Here is a 17,624-nt window from a genome sequence, read left to right as displayed (position 1 = left end):
AACTTAAGACTTATTGAACTATCTGAACATCATATTCAAGAAAAAAAGCCTAGACATCATAATTGAAAAAAAATATAAAGGAAAACTGTCCCAATATCCTAGGATTAGAAAATGAAACATACTAAAAGAATCCATTAACCAGTTCCTGAAACATATGAAAAATAAAAATTCCCAGGAATATTCTAGTCAAATTCTAGAGCTACAAGGTCAAAGAAGCAAAAAGCAGCCAGAGAGAAACACTTTAAATATCACAGAGCCCAAGTCAGGATCATGGCGGTTACCATGTTAAATGAGTGGAGAATTTGGAATAAAGTATTATGGAAAGCAAAGGAATTAGGATTATTACTAAGAATAGCCTACCAAGCAAAAATGAGTATAATCATTCTGAGGAAAAATGAATATTTAATGAAATAGGAGACATTCAATTATTCCTTATGAAAAGATCAGAGTTGAATAGAAAAACTGGTACTAAAATACAAGGCTTAAGAGCAGGATATAAAGGTAAATATGAAAGAGAAATCATAAGAGATTCAATTAAGTTAAATTGCTTATATTTCTATATGGGAAGATCATACATGTAACTACTAAGAGCTTTAATGTTATTAAGACAAGTTAAAAGGAGTCTTTGTGGAGAGAGGGCATGGATGTGTGTCAAATATGTTGGGATGATCTATAAAAAATGAAGAGATGAGACAGAAGGATGCACTACAAGGAGGAAGAAGGGAGATATAGAGCTAGGAAAATTTTCTCATGTAAAAGGGATATGTAAGCAAGTACTTTTATAGTGAAGAGGAAAATGTGTGTGTGGAGCAAATACCGGAACCTTACTTTCACCAAAATTGGGTCAAAGAGGGAAGACTACACATACACACACACACACACACTCAGGCATGCACATGCACACATACATATTCAGGTGGATATGGAAATCTATCTTATCTAAGAAGGAGTTAGGAGGGGAAGGGGATTTGAGAAAATGGGGAAGATTAGAAAAGGTAGTGTGGATTAAGGAAGCAAGTGGTTTTAAGCAAAACGTAATTTTGAGAAGAAATTGGATAAAAAAGGAGAGGAGAAACAAAAGAAAATGTCATGCAGGGAATTATACTACAATGGTAACTGTGAATGTGATGAATTTGCCAATAAAATGGAAGATGATAATAGAATGGATTAGAAACCAGAACTGAATAATTTCTTGTATGCAATAGACACTTTGAAGCAGAAATGTACACAGTCAAAAGAAAAGACTGACATAAAATCTATTGTGTTTCTACTGAAGTAAAACGGCAATCATGATCTCATACAAAGCAAAAGCAAAAATATAACTAATTAAAGGAGATAACTAGGAAACTACATTTTGCTTACAGGTATCAAAGATAATGAAGTAATATTGAAAACTTTTTACAGTAAGTTTCTTTGATAAAGGCCTCATTCACAAATATTTAGGGAATGGAGTAAATTTTTTAAATATAACAGCCATTGCTGAATTGATAAATGCTCAAAGGCTATGAGAACACAGTTTTTGGAAGAAGAAATCAAAGTCATCTATAGTAAAATAAAAATACTCTAAATAACTATTTATTAGAGAAAGAAAAATTAAAATAACTATTAGGAACCACCACAAATCCATCAGAAATGATAAATGTTGGAGAGAATGAAGAAAAATGATTATGCTAATAAACTATTGGTGGTGTTATATATTGGTTTAATCATTCCAGAAAAGAAAATGAAACCATTTCCTAAGATAAGTTTTTGCATATCCTTTGACTCAGCAATACCATTTCAAGGTCTGTAGCCCAAAAAGATAAAATAAAAAGGAAAAGTATCTATAAGAATAAAAGTATTTATAACAACTTTTTTTTTTGGTGGCAAAGATTTGGAAACTGAGGTCATGCTCATTAATTGGGGAATTGCTGAACAAGTTGTGGCATGTGCTTTTGATTGAATACTTTTGTGCTATAATGAAGAACGAGGAGTTTAGATTTAGAAAAATATTGGAAGATCTATGGCAATTGATGCAAAATGAAGTGAGAAGAGCCAAGAAATCATTGTATACAGTAACAGCAAGGTCGTAATAATGATTAATTGTGGCAAGTTTAGCTCCTCTGATCAAGACAATGATTCAAGATAATTTTAAAGGACTCATGATAAAAGATGCTATTCACCTCCAGAGAGACAACTAAAGAACTATAAGTGTAAATCGAAGTTTAATATTCTCACTTTCCTTATTTTTCTTGCTTTTTATGATATGGCTAATGTGGAGATATGTTTTATATGATTTCACATACATACTTTATATTGTATTGCTTGCCTTCTCAGTGGATAGGGACAGGGAGGGAGAGAATCATAAACTAAATTTTTTTTTCCAAGAAAGAATGTTAAAAAGAAAAAAAAAAGAATAAGAGCTCCTTGAGAAAAGGGACTATTTTATTTTTGTCTCTGTATCCCCAGTGGTTAGCAAAAAGCCACTCACATAATAACAACAAAATAGATGTTTGCTCATTCATTTAACTTAAATTGAGCCTTGACAATACTACAAAATCACTGTGTAAACTTTCCTTCTCTAAGATTTTTTTCTTTATCTGTAAAATGAGATGATTTCTCAGGTCCTCTCCAGCTTATACTAGCAATGTAACATTTTGTTCTCTTACATTCCTTCTAATTTTAATATCCTGTATAACTCACTTAGGTAATTCATTGTTATCTCTAGCTTATACCTGGGGAATCTGAGACATTAAAATGTCATTGATTTGCCAAAGGATGTGTGTTGTATAATTTATTAGCAAAGTCAGTGTTAAACCTAGATCTTATGGTTCTATGCCCAGTGTTCTATCCAATATGATGCCATACATTTCCAAGTATTGTAGTGAACTTGAGGTTACAACAGTACAGCACATGGTTTGCCATAGGCTCAAAATAGCCTTTAGACAATGCCTTTTTGGGGTGTATCATTTGGTTACATGGGGCAGTCATTGATACCCTAAAGTCATGATTACTAAGCTCTAAGATGTTGTAGAAGAACATAAAAAACATGACTCAGTTCTTGTGAAGTTTCCATTATCCTTTTTTTTCTATTCCATCTTCATTCTTTCTGATTGTTGCTTTTCCCTTGGCCCCCTTCTTTTCCCTGCCTCTCTCACTCTCTCTCCTTATGTTTTGGGGTTTAAAAAATAACAATTAGGCTCAGTTGATGAAGCTGAAAAGTAAATAAATAACAGGTGCAGGCAGGAAGCAGATGGAATCCACACTAGGCATCCTTCCCACTTAGCCTTGCACAGGTTTATTTTCATCACTTGCTCCTTCCCTTTTCCTAAGGAAACCCAAATATTCCTCTGACAGCTCTAGTCTATTACCAAATCACTCCTCATTTCCATGATCATTCTCTCATTATCATAACCATTACATTGTCACCATCATAGTGATAATCATGATCTTTTTCATCCTTATCATCCTCATAACCATTATTGTTACAGCCATTATCTAATAACAGCAATAACATCAATAAACATTTATATAGTGCTTACTATGTGCCAATCACTGCTTTATAATTATAATATCACTGGATTCTCACAAGTAGTCCTGGAAAGGAGGGATTATTATTTTCCCTAATTTTACAAACGAGGGAACTGGAACAAATGGGGGTTAAATGTCATTTTCCATACCTACTGTCCAAATGTTGGATTTGAACTATAGTTCAATGCTTCAAATTGATTCCAGACAGCATTCTATCTACTGTGCCATGTTGCTGCCTAACTTTCATCATTTCTATCTAATGGCTAATCTTCATTACCATTTTTTAACCTTAATTTTAGAGTATAATTACATAGCCATAAGTCCAGGAAAAGAGGAAAATTGAGGAAAAATTGCAAAAATAAAGAAATCTTTTAAAATAGAGAAAACCTCATATTCTCACCAGCCTTGGTTCTCTCCCTTCCTTCTAGCCTTCATATCTCTAAATATGCTTATCACAGAATCCTACAGTTAGAATGTATTTTAATCCACCTACATCCCCTTTTACACATTGGAAAATTGAAACCCAGAAATATTTCTATCGTTCAATCAACTGACACTTTTCATTGTAGAGAGGAAACTGGACTTGGATACCATTATTTTGCTTCCTTTAATGTTTAACAAAACAGCACATACCAGATCTTTGTCCATAATCTGACCTGCTCTTCTCTCAACTCCTCTAGAATGTTCCATCTTCTTTACTTACTTGTCACTGAGTATTTTCCGTGTCAAATTACAATTTCATGACAAGTTCACAAAATCAGGGTGCTCTAAGTGAGGCTATTTCAGGCATTATTTTACCTCACTGAAAATACTACAGGCAGTTTTGTATGCAGGGTATGTCAAAAGTATTTGAGCAGTGTTGAGGTATAAAACTGCAGTAAGACTTTTAGGACATCCTATATATTCAGTTCTCAAGGAGCTAGATTTGTAACTATTCTTGAAGTTGCAACAACAGATCATCATCTTTTTTTTAACCCTTATCTTCCATCTTAGAATCAATATTGTGTATTGATTCTAAGATAGAAGACTGTTAAGGAGTAGGCAATGGAGGTTAAGTGACTTGCCCAGGGTCACACAGCTAGGAAGTATCTGGGGCCAGATTTGAACCCAGGGTGTCCCATCTTTCAGCCTTGCTCACAATCCACTGAGCCACCTGCGTGCCCCTTGACCACCATCTTAAGAATTATGGGAGATAGTTATGGAAAATTCCCATGAAAACAACTTTATTCTCAAATGGACCTCTAGTGACCCCCTTGTTCCTATAATTTTTTTCTAAAGCTGGATTTGATATCAAACTTTGTCACATCTTTTATCAGATCAGAGATCAACGAGAATTAGGATAAATGATAATGCAATTATTCCACTGTGCTTGATAGACTGCCTAGCAGCCTCCAATGCCCGAAAAAGTAATTTTTCAATGATCTTTGCTTATTTTAAGAAATTCGGGTCCTCCAGAGAGAACATTCATTTAACAGTCATAAGATGCAGTAAAAGTAGAGTCATATGAAGTAGCCCTCAGGAGGGGGGGGGGTTGGGGCAGCAGAGAAGTGTTGTGGGGTCCCATTGTTTAATATGTAAAAACTTAGTTCCTCTGATGTTGTCCCTTTCAGAGCCCTGTAGGGGTCACAGTAGGAGTACACACCAGGTTCCCAACTCCTCCTTGAGGAGTGGTATAAATGGATAACTCAGCATAGCTCACTGGACATCAAACATACAAGCAAAAAGCTGAGTTCTACTCCCTCCCGAAACTCTACTCAAAGCCGTGGATCTCTGAGCTAAGGGACTAAGCCGAATATGGATAAATGTAGAGCTTTCAGATCTTTCTTACATTTATGTTCTAACATTCCTAGCCTTAAGATGTTATTTTAAAGAGGCAGCTAGGTTGCACAGTGGATAGAGAGCTAGGGCTAGAGTTGGTAGGACCTGTGTTCAAATTTGACCTCACACACTTCCTACCTATGTGTCCCTGGGTAAGTTACTTACCCTCATTCACCTAGCCTTTGTACTTCTGTCTTAGAGTTATTACTAATAAAGTGACATATATGTGCTATTTGCACAAAGTGCCCAGTTGGGAAAAAAGTTCCCTATAATTTTATAAACACAAGGAATTTGGAAATGTAAGACCTGTGTCTGAATTTTTCTGTCTAGTATCGACACCTTGAAGTTACAAAGGGACAGATACAGTCTCAGTACAAAGAAGAATTTTCTAACAATTGGAGTTGTCAAAAAAAAAAACCAAGGGAAAAACAAAAAACAGCAAACTGCCAAGAATAGGTTGCCTCTGGAGATAATAAATTCTCCATCAGTGGTGTGATTCAGAGAAGTTTTACAATCACTTTCTAGGGACAATGATGAAGAAATTCACATTTTAGGTAGATTTAAGGAGGAGAGAGGACCTCTCCTGAGCAGAAGTTCACAAAGGACTTCTACAGTGTTTTCCTACTCTAGAATTTAATGATAAAATAAGAAGCCTAAGAAGATGGAAAGCCCACTAGAGGGGCTATGATTAAATTTGCCAAAATTATGTTCCAAGAAGGATAAAAATAGGATTATGAGCAAGAAACACATCCTTGTTGTCCCCACCCCTCTTAAATATTGAATTATTTTACAGTTGATAGTTCCCTAGATTCTTCGACCTTTAAATGCTGAACACTACATGCCTGTTGAATTTTAATCAATTTATTTTTTTCAACTGGAAATGTCAGACTTCTGTATGGAATTACTTGGTTCCGCTGATGTGACAAAGATTCAAAGTTCAACATCTGAAGTCATGGAGGAGCAAAAGAGGCAGCATGCATTAGGAGGCATAATTTGCAGGTGGCTAAATGAGGAGGGGTGAGCGCATATATTTTTCATTAGCTTTGGCTTGCAGACCAGCATTTATTTCATCTGCTCACCCTTAGCCTCATTAAAACAAGTCTGAGTTTGCAATAGATTAAAACATTGCACTGTGAAGACCTGGAAAGGGGAAAGGAGAAAGAGCAAAGGAGGGGAATCTAGGTGGGCAATGAGGTCAGAAAAGAGGTGACAGACTTAAGAGCCAGAGAGATTTGGAGTTATTCTTTAGAGCTGCTGGTCAAGAAAGATCTTAAGGTCTAGAACTAGGTTTACCCTTGGCTTTTGTAGCCATAATTTGCATGAAGAATAGGTAAGCTTACCAGATTTGTAGATAAAGAAAAATTGGGAATGATATGAGCAAAATTGATGATTAGGATTCCCAAATATATAAATATCACAAAGCAGTGATTCTCAAAGTGTGGTCCAGGGACCCATGGATGTTCCCAAGAGCTTTTCAGAGAATTTGCGAGGTCAAAACTATTTTCATAATAATACTAAGACATTTTAACTTCTAAAACAAACAAAATAAATATGAACAACATTAATAAAAGCCCTTGGGATTGGATATTCATTTTTTAGGATTGTAAAGGAATCCTGAACAGTATTATAACTGCTGGTCTTGATAGCAAATCAAACAAGGTGAAATTTCATAGATATAAATGTGAAATCTTACACTTAGATTCAAAATTTACCTCAGAAATAGGAAATAGGATGGGTGAGTCTAGATGACATTTAACTAAAACATCTTAATGTGTTCTTGACTTCATTAGGAGAGATGTGATATCCAGCTCATGTGGGGGAGTAACTCCACTGTACTCAGCCATAATCAGACCATGTCTGAAGATCTGTGTTCAGTTCTGACTGTCATATTTTGAGGACACTGACACACTAGGCAATGTACAGAGAATGGTGACTGGGATGTTGAAGGACATCAATATGATAGCATAGTTTGTTGAAGGTTCAAAAAGAAAAGAAAGGTATGTGTAACCCAAAGGAGAAAAGAAGAAAAGAGACATGATCCACTTGAAGAGTTGCCATGAAGAGAGTTGAGACATATTGTGCTTGGCCCCAGAGTACAGAATCAGTGGGAATGGGTGGAAACTACAGAAGGGTATACCAATGTTTTTTTGATAGTCGAATCAAAAATATTTTCCCTAGAGCAATCACAACTATTCTCATTCTCTTGTACTCCATCAGTCATCCCACTATATATGCTCCTGACTTCTCCCTTTCTGAGCAAAGTGTACCCCCACCCTCCATTTTTGGCCTCAGACCATTTATAAAGTATTATCTGAGTGTCCCTACAGAAGAATTGATCCCCGGAATACCAGCAAACCCATCTTCTGTCTACCAAATCATCTCATGCCTGGAGAGTATACATCAAAATGTCAGCTCCCCTCTACCAGTGAAAAAGAACTCCAAGTCTTCCCTTTTCCTTTTGGGTGGAATGGAGTGATTGAACAAGATGAATAGTTATGGATAGGTTGTAATCTATATTTTATGCCCTATTATATTATTTTTCTTCCATAACTCATCATTCTTTCAAACTTCTTCACTATTATTATTCAGGATCCCACCATTCTTCTAGTTCCCCAGGTTCATACCTCAGTATCAGCTTTGATTCCTCTCATTCATCCCACAAAACCAGTCAGTTTCCATATCTTGCTATTTATACCATTACCATTTCTCACACCTTTTGTCTTCTCATTTCTCATACAGACACTTAAGTAGTTCAGTTCCTCATTGTCTATCTTCTGAGTAGTTGTGATATGCTCATGATTCTTCTCTCTTCTTCTAATCACTTCCTTTTCCAGTGATTTTTCTAAGGTCTGCTCTGACCATAGCATACTTCAGTGACTTCTAATTGACTTTAGGATCAAATATTTTTTATCTCTATTTCATCATTTTAAAATATATTTTGTGTGTTAAATAATATCTATGCTTATCAACATGATAGAATATGTATGTAACTTTTAAATAAGGAAATCTACCTATATTGTCAGGGCATGATCACAGTTGCTTTATTCATAGGGTAGCAAAATCAAAAATATTTGGACATCACCAGATTAAAAAATCAGATTTTCCTTCCTTGAGATATTTAAGAAGATAGTAGATAACAAGTGGCCAGATTTGTTATAGATGGATATAGTTGTTCACATACAGACTTTACTAGCTGGCCACTAAGATTGCTTCTCAAATATGTGATTTTTATAACCAGAGATAGATAGATCCAGGTCTTGTAGGCCAGAGAGTAGTGAGAATACTGTTGAGGGAAAAAAATCAAGGAAGTGGAGAGGTTTAGTCTAAAGAAGAGAAAACTGGCATATCATGTAAAGTTTTAGAGGAGCTCTACATAGGCTCAGACTTCTTCCATGTGGCTTCAAAAACAGATTTAGAAGTAAAAGGGACAAGGTACAGAATGCCAGATTTTGGCCCAACATACGATGAATTTCCTAATGAATGAGAGGATAAAACTATATACTTTGCCTTCAATAATAATTCTAATTTTAATCTTAATAATAACAATAGATCAAATTCATCTTGTGATTTATATCTGCAAAGCATTCTCACACCAGGTATTTCATTTGATCCTTATAAAGCTATATGAGGTAGGGAGCTTAGAGATCATTATTTTAATTTTATAGATAAAGAAACTGAGTCTTAGTGGAGTAAAGTAGCATGACCATGTCATGTCATGTCATGACCATGTCATGTCATAGTATCACTCTATTATCCTCATTTTACAGATAAAGAAATTGAGGCTTAAATGACTTGTCTGGCATCATATAAGTAATTAGACTCTGGGGCTAGATTTGAACTCTGGTCTTCCTATCAACTGCTTTACCTGGTGAGTGACAGAATCAACATGTAAACTAAAACTTAAAATAGATAGGATTTGTCATATGAAACAGAAGAAGGGGTGATTTTTAAAAAGAATATATTCATGTTCTAGCATGCACAGAAAAGTTAGCCAGTCCTGTGAAATAGTTGTCAGAAAATGCCAGTGTGAGCCTGGGTAGTCTGGGAAGAATTCATGGAGTAGGTGAGGCTGAAAGATGAATAGGTCAAGAACTGGGATATGTACAAAAGCAAAGCAATTTTCCTCTCAGTGCAGTTGGCTCAGCCACTTCTAGGTCCTCTGTGGAAGCTCTGTAGGCCTACTTTTATCTCAGGGTTAAGAAAATGCCAATTTCATCTTGCAGTTTCATGGGCCTCCCCATTACCGCAGCCATTATCATCCCTTGGCTGGCCAGAGAAAGCTAACATTTAAGTCACAACATGGATTGGGAGATAATAACAGTAAAACAGGTCTTTGCACCAACTAATATAAATGTAAAAAAGCCTAGTATATGAAGTACATAGGTGTTTTAGAGCAGTGATCTACAAACTTTTTGATCATTCACTCCTACTGGTTTAAAAAAGATATATATATATCTATATATATATCTATATATATCTATATAGATATATATATATAGATATATAGATATATAGATATACCTTTTAATAAATTCTGTACATGTTTTTCAGCTATTTTAGTTGTATCCAACTCTTCATCATTCCATTTGAGGTTTTCTTGGTAGAGATACTGGAATAGAATGTCATTTCCTTTTCCAGCTCATCTTACAAAAGAGGAAACTGAGGCAAATAAGGTACGTGCTGTAGCCATTATCATCCCTTGGCTGGCCAGAGAAAGCTAACATTTAAGTCACAACATGGATTGGGAGATAATAACAGTAAAACAGATCTTTGCACCAACTAATATAAATGTAAAAAAGCCTAGTATATGAAGTACATAGGTGTTTTAGAACAGTGATCTACAAACTTTTTGATCATTCACTCCTACTGGTTTAAAAAAGATGTATATATATATATATATCTTTTAATAAATTCTGTACATGTTTTTCAGCTATTTTAGTTGTATCCTACTTTTCATCATTCCATTTGGGGTTTTCTTGGTAGAGATACTGGAATAGAATGTCATTTCCTTTTCCAGCTCATCTTACAAAAGAGGAAACTGAGGCAAATGAGGTACGTGACTTGCCTAGGGTCACATAGCTAGTGCCTGGGCCACTTTTAAATTCAGGTCTTCCTGACTTCAGGCCCTGACATCTATTCACTGTGCCACTTAGTCTTCTGTACATATAGTATGCATACACGTACTATATAATACTTATCTACATTAAAAAACATATACTAACAATTGTTATTTTAGAGGGATGAAAAAGATGAAATAATATTTATTCCTGGAGGTAAGAGAGAGTTGTTGGAATTTTCTGAGTAGGGGAATAATACCCTTGGGCCTGAAAATCACTGGACAATTTTGTGAAGCATACTTTGAGGGGGGAGGCAGGATGACCAACCCAAGGGCTATAACAATAATCCAGATGAAAGGTGTTGAGAGTCTGAATGAGAGTGGTAGTTGTGCTCATAGGAGGTCTTGGATTCAAAGGATGTTATAAAAACACAATCTGGCAACACTTACTCTTTATCAGATGGAAAGCCAGTTGGATGTCGTGCGAGGGCTCTTACTCACTGACCACTCCTCTGGAATTCAGGGTCAGAGAAATAAATATATTTGTTTGTCTGAGTTTCTGAGTCTTCTCTTTTTAGCCCATAGCAGGCATCAAGAAGTATTGAAACTTCTCAATCCCCCAAACCAACATGACAGGAGGCAGGACTTAAATCTTCAACTGTTTTTTTTTTTTTTTTCTATTACCTTACTTTCAGTGGAAATTGCAGGACTAATAATAGCCAACAAACAGTATAGTGTGTAATAGTTTATTTACTTCGCTTGTGGCAATCCTAAGGGACTAGGTAGTATTTGGGTTATTATTCCCATTTTATAGGCAAAGAAATTGAGTTCCAAAAAGGTGAAAGGTCTAGCTTATATTATAGTCAATGGATATCTGAGCAGGGACTTGAACCTCAGTCTATTAACTTCATGAGCATTGCTTTTCACAGATTGCTATTAAAGATTTCTGTAGGCCAAAGTCAGTTAGAAGATACAGTGGTTGTCTTAACTTTTTGAAAAAAAAGAAAGAAAAGCAATAGGAAAAGTATTACCTCACCCTGCATGTGACCAGTTTTGCTGAGAAGCAATAAGATGTGCATAAAGCATATAGAGGGGTCATTAGGAACTCTGGGTTCATGCCCTATATGTCACTAAAAGTCTCAAAGCTCTCGACCTCCTTTCTTTACCTTCTTCTATGTCATTATACAGATATCAAGACAAAATGAGGTCCTGGTGATTGTGGTCATGATCAGGGTCTGGGGAAGATAAATCATGCAAGGAAGGATGGAATGCCTACAAAGACCCTTTGGCCTGTAATTAGGAGAACCAAATTGAAAACAGAGCTCTGCTGCTTTGGGCAAATCACTTTAGTCTTTCTAAGCCTCACTTTCCCTATTTGGAAAAAGTGAATAATAAAAATAATTATATTACCTACCCCACAGACTTTTTGAGTGGCAAATAATTGTAAACCTTAATTCAGGGGGCAGCTAGGTAGCTCAGTGAAAAGGGAGGCAGGCATGGAGATAGAAGGTCTTGTGTTCAAACTTGAGCTCAGATACTTCCAAGCTGTATGACCCAGGCAAGTCACATAACCCCAATTGCTCAACTCTTATCATTCTTCTGCCCTGAAGTTGATACATGGAATTGATCTAAGACAGGAGGTAAAGGATATTGAAAAAATAAACAAATGAAAACTTTAATTTACTCAAGTTGCAGTGAGGTGGCATAGTGGGTTGAGCCTGAAGTCAAGAAAACCCAAGTGATCTCAGACACTTACTAGTTATGTGTCCCTGGGGAAATCACTTAGCTCTGCTTGCCTCAGTTTCTTCATCTATAAAATGAGCTGGAAAAGGAAATGACAGCCACTCAAGTATCTTTGCCAAGAAAATCCCCAAAGGGGTAATAAAGAGTTAGACACGATGGAAAAACAGGAAAATTTACTCAAGGTATCATGTAAACCTGGGTAATTATCCCTTTTCCAGACCCACCTCCTGCACTGTTTCCTTCTAGTAGAAATTGTTAAATGGCAAGTTTTCAAAACTGAAAGAGAATCCATGTAACACAACTCTTGTTGATTCTTCCTTGCTGCTGCAACCTAAAAAGCATGGGGGTTCTCCATCTGACATGGCAGCTGAAAGCTCTATGATCCTATCTCCCTTAATTATAATTTGATTTCCTTGAGAGCAGGGGAAGTCTTGGTTTTTTGCTTGTTTTTATTTTTTTTCTACTTTTATCTCCAAGGTTGAGAATGAAAGATATTCCAAGGTTTTCCATTGACTTCTCATTTGTAAGGTACACATTGGAACAAATTATCTATTAGTTTTGTTCAATGTTAAATCTTATGATTCCTTGACTTTGGTGTACTATTTTCTGACAAAAAATAGGGACTTTTAGATTGTGGACTAAAATTCAAGAGAAAGAGTAGGACTGGATATATTGATTTGGAAATAATATATTAATATAATAAATCAACCCATGGAAGCTCACAAAAAAGATGCAGTACAAAATCTTAGGGAGAACCATGTCTTAGTTAGAATTAGTAGGATGATGATCCATAAAGGAGATAATGAAGAATTATTTAGCTAGGAGAGCCAGAAAATAACAGTGTCCTAGAAGATGAGAAGAAATGGAAGAGTCTGACTGTATCAACAGCTAATCAAGAAGGATTAGTATGGAGAAAAAATATTGTTAGAATGAATAGAACATAAAAGATCTATTATATATGTATATATAATTCATATATATTATATGAATGAGAGGATCTAGTTTCAAATCAGCTCTGCTGATTTTTTTCATGGATAATAGGACAAGTCACTTAAGTCATCACCTCTTCCACATTTTCCTTCTCTTCTTTTCTTCTTTTCTTCATTTCTTCCTTCCTTCTTTCCTTCCTTCCTTCCTTCTTTGTTTAGGCTTCAATTTCCTTATTTGTAAAGTGAGAGAATTTAATTATAAGAACATTAAAATCAATTTCAGATTTAAACTTTGACTTCATGGTCTTATGATTTATTAGTTGAGAGATTAGGAAAAAAGTAGAATCAGTTCATTGGGAGGATTTGAATTATAAGAGACTGAGAAATTAAAATGGAGGCCAGAAATCATATGCGCATGAGGGAAGGTTAAGAAACTGACTATACAATTTCCTGTACTGGAATTAAGGAAATGCTAACAGAAGATGAAAAAGTTTTCAGGCTATATTATGGAAGAATTCAACTATGAGAGTGAGATTTTTGAATAATCTGAGATATGAAGGAGGACCAGTCATGGAGATGGCTGCAATGGAAGGATATTTAATTCAGAGGAGTGAATAACTAATGGAAATATTTATGTGAAGATGTATTTTCAAGAGGTCTCTTTGGACTCGTTGGACAATACCTCCTAAAAGTGTGAGATCGTGCCTCTTCAACTGACATTTAAAGTGTGAAAAAGCTACCTGAGGGAGGCATGAAACAACAATATCCTCCCTACTCTCTACCTACACACACACACACACACACACACACACACACACACAGCCCCCACACCTTCCCTTACCACTGAATCCCTTACTAATCACAGGTTCCATTCACATTTGATAATGAATTCTCCTAGGTAGTATTGATTTTCTTTTTGCTCTGTCTTTGTGTTCTTGGCCAGGGTTTTAACTTTAAAGAGCTGGAACATGCTGTGACTGACTCTGTGTAGTGTCTATTTGCTGGCCACCATATGGTCTAAATGTGAGATTTAATTAAAGAGTGAAACAATCATCACCAAGAAAGGACAAGGGAGCAGGAAAGAAGAGATCTTGCTCATGTTGAGAGATATAATGTCCAAGTTATAGGTTCAAAAAACATTATGAAATAGCAAGGGGATTTGAAAAATCCAGTCTTAGGTTACTGGTCATACTAGCTTGGCATGTTGCATTCTGAAAGGCTCTGGGCATAGGATCATCAGACCTAGGTTTGGTTCCTGCTACTTAGGCATTAGTGAGTGAGATACTGGCTGAGACATTTCAATTTTCTAATCTTTAATTTCTTTGCCTATAAAATAAACGATAGAACAACTGGCATTGGAGTCAGAGGACTTCACCCTGGGTCTTACTTCTTTTGCTTATTACTTTAGAACCCTGAATAAGTCACCTCTCTTCAGTGAGAGTCACTTTCCTTATCTGTAAAATGAAAGAAGCTTCACTAGATCAAGGTCCTAACCTATTTTCTGTGACATGATGGTTAAGCTGATGGACTTTGTCTCAGAATAGTGTTTTTAAATACACAAAATAAAATATATAAGATTTCAAAGGAATTCATTTATATTGAAATAATTATCAAAATATTTTTAAACCTTTACTTTCCATCATAGACTCAATAATGTGTATTGCTTGTACGGAAGAAGGGCAGCAAGGGCTAGACAGTGAAGACTAAGTTATTACCCAGGATAAACAGCTAGGAAGTATCTGAGGTCATAGTTGAACCCAGTACCACCTGTGTCCAGGAAAAAAATAGTATTTTTTTTAAAGATTTCACAAGTCTCATGTTAAAAGTCCCTGCACTAGATAATTAAATTAGTAGATGCTTCTATTGCAGTTTATAAATCATTTTACACATTTTTTCATATTCTATATGGTTTCATCTACCTTCCATTTTTAATTCCTGTGATCTTAAAATACTTGTATTCTTTTGCTTACATGATTCAATGAGAGAGGGAAAGAAAGAAGGAAGAAAAAAAGGAAGGAAAGAAAAAAGGAAATCAGCATTTACTAAGTACTTATTATGGGCACTCAGTGATGAAGATAAAAATACATGCAAAAAAGATAGTCCATGTCCTTAAGAAGCTTGCATTCTAATTGGGAACACATAAAGGGAAGTTGAAGGGGGGTGAGGTAGAGGAATAAAGTCCAAAAAGTCAGGAGTAGGACTGAGAGGGAAATTAAAGCTGGTTAGTTTGGGCCATTCCATAATATTGGGACCCCAGGAAGAAGTAACCAATGAGAGAAGAGAATGGGTGAAGGCGTAATTTGGAAGTGTGCAAAGTCAGGAGCAGAGTCAGAAGGGGAATACAAGTAATTAATAATGCCTTTCCGGAACCAGATAAACATAATATGCTGATTTTAGGAATCTTGACAATGGTTTTTATGATATCATAAGTCACATCATGAATTTTGAACTATGGAAGAGACCTGAGAGCTCATCCAGCACCATTGCCTCATTTTTTAGATATTTCTAATTCTCTAGTTAGCATGCTTTCCACTGCACTACATTAAAGTTCTTGGTAAATCCAAATATACTCCCCAGAAAATAGGGCTTTGTGAACTTATGGCCTGACTAACGGATTCATTGTAGCCCTCCCAAATACCACTATTAGGAGTTGATTGTTTTCCTCATCAGAATAGCTAAATGAAAATTGGATATATTGCCCTATCATTTGTCTAGTTCTATCAAGACAAGTTGATTTTCTGCAGCTTTCTACTAGCAGTTGAATCTCAATAAGGGAGGGGTTTGGAGTTGTTTTCAAAGGTGGCAGTGATTCAGGAGGGGAGTAGGTTTCCCCACTTTCCAGAGGATGAAGAAGAGTGGGTTCCAGCACAGTTTATGGAAGGGAAAAAAGGCTGGTGGGGGAGGTACATAAGAGAAGTTTGTCTAAGCCATTGGGACAATCAGTAAGAAGCTAAAGCAATTTTGAGATTAGTGTTTCTTTTTTTTAATAGAAAAGTTGATCTCTCCCTGATGAAAAACTCACGCTGGCCTATTGTTGTAATCTCACCTCCACTCACACAGTTTCCCAATGCTTCCTTTCTGACCTACTTTTTTTTTTCTATTTCTTTTCACTTGTTTTCTTCAAGTGCAGTTTTAGCTCCAAACCCTGGTAAGCACCTTGTTCAAATTGCTTTAATCTCCAAGTGCTTCTTATATTGATTTTAAATAGTTAAGCTGTCAATCAACCCTTCTCCTTGTGGTGCTGCTGAGGGCAGAGAGATTAAAACAACAAATAAACTAGGCATGGGGAGGAAGTAGGTTTGAATTTAGAAAAACATGCCAGCTACCAGCAGCAACCATCCTTCATGATGCTACCTAACCCCACCTTCCTAGCCCTCAGGGACTAAGCTCATTCTATAGCCTGAGATCTGCCTAGAGGAGGTAAGAAAAGGTCCCTATGATAGTTTTGGGCAGATTCCAGATTCCAACAGATCAGAAGGTTAGCAGGAGAAGCAACAATGAAGAGCATTAGTCAGTTCAAAGCCTAAAATACAGAATGGTTGCAGTCTGGTCCAAGTGGCCCCAGGCTCACAGATCCTGGACAGATCATAAACCTGCAGGTGAGCTGAGGCAATTGATAGAGATCCTGATGTAGAATTGGGACATACTCACAATTCAAATGCTGGGTCTCCAAGTGAAGGTTATCCCACAGGTTCTATTCGGATATGAATTCACTAAAACTTATATGTTTACCTTTAATTGTCAGGCAGAGAATACAGTTCAAAGCAAAGTCATTTAATAAAAGCATAATTAGAAAAAAGCAATAATGCATTTCTTGCAAAAAAGTAGGCCATTTTCTCAAGAAAATCCATATAGCAGTAGCGTAAAAAGTTCATTCATGTCATAGAGGCCAGAGTTATGACACATTTTGCCTCCTGGAGACCTCCTTCCCTCAGAAGTGCCAGACTCTGCTTCAAATTGCCATAGGGTAGGTCCTGAGACCTACCATCTCATCTGCTATATAGGTTCTCAAACTCCCCAGGATATACATTCTTCTCTTCAGAAGTGCCATTTGCTACAAGAAATCAACCTTGAAGAATTATCTTGAATTTCTAATCACTTGGATTCTTAAGCAGACATCTCCTCATCTATTGCTACTTTGCCTGGACTTATTCTTCAATACTTAGCTTACTACCACTTCCTTTTACACTGCATATTCCAGTTATACCTATCTTTGAAGAATAAACACCACTCTCCAATACTAGCTATCCACTCCCCTTTTCCCATCCTTCCCAACCCTATTCTCACACCCTAAGTATCCTACTCCATATCTGCCCTGTCATTCTGTGACTTCTAGGAATCTTTTTTTTTTTTTTTTTTTTTTTTTTTTTTTATAAATCACAAACTCCTTTCAGCTTAAATATCTTTCACACTAGTTTCTTCTACCTTCTGGACATCACTGAGACTTTGTTCTGTTCTTATGATACTACTTCACTGGTTACTCTTGTAGTTCCAGTTGTAGTTTTTCTCATGCCACACCTCCCTTAAGTTACTGGTCTTGGGGGGAGACTAAGAATAATCCTTCCTCC

The sequence above is a fragment of the Gracilinanus agilis genome, chromosome 2 (assembly GCF_016433145.1).
Source record: "Gracilinanus agilis isolate LMUSP501 chromosome 2, AgileGrace, whole genome shotgun sequence".
Taxonomy (NCBI): domain Eukaryota; kingdom Metazoa; phylum Chordata; class Mammalia; order Didelphimorphia; family Didelphidae; genus Gracilinanus; species Gracilinanus agilis.
This window is presented reverse-complemented; position numbering follows the sequence as displayed.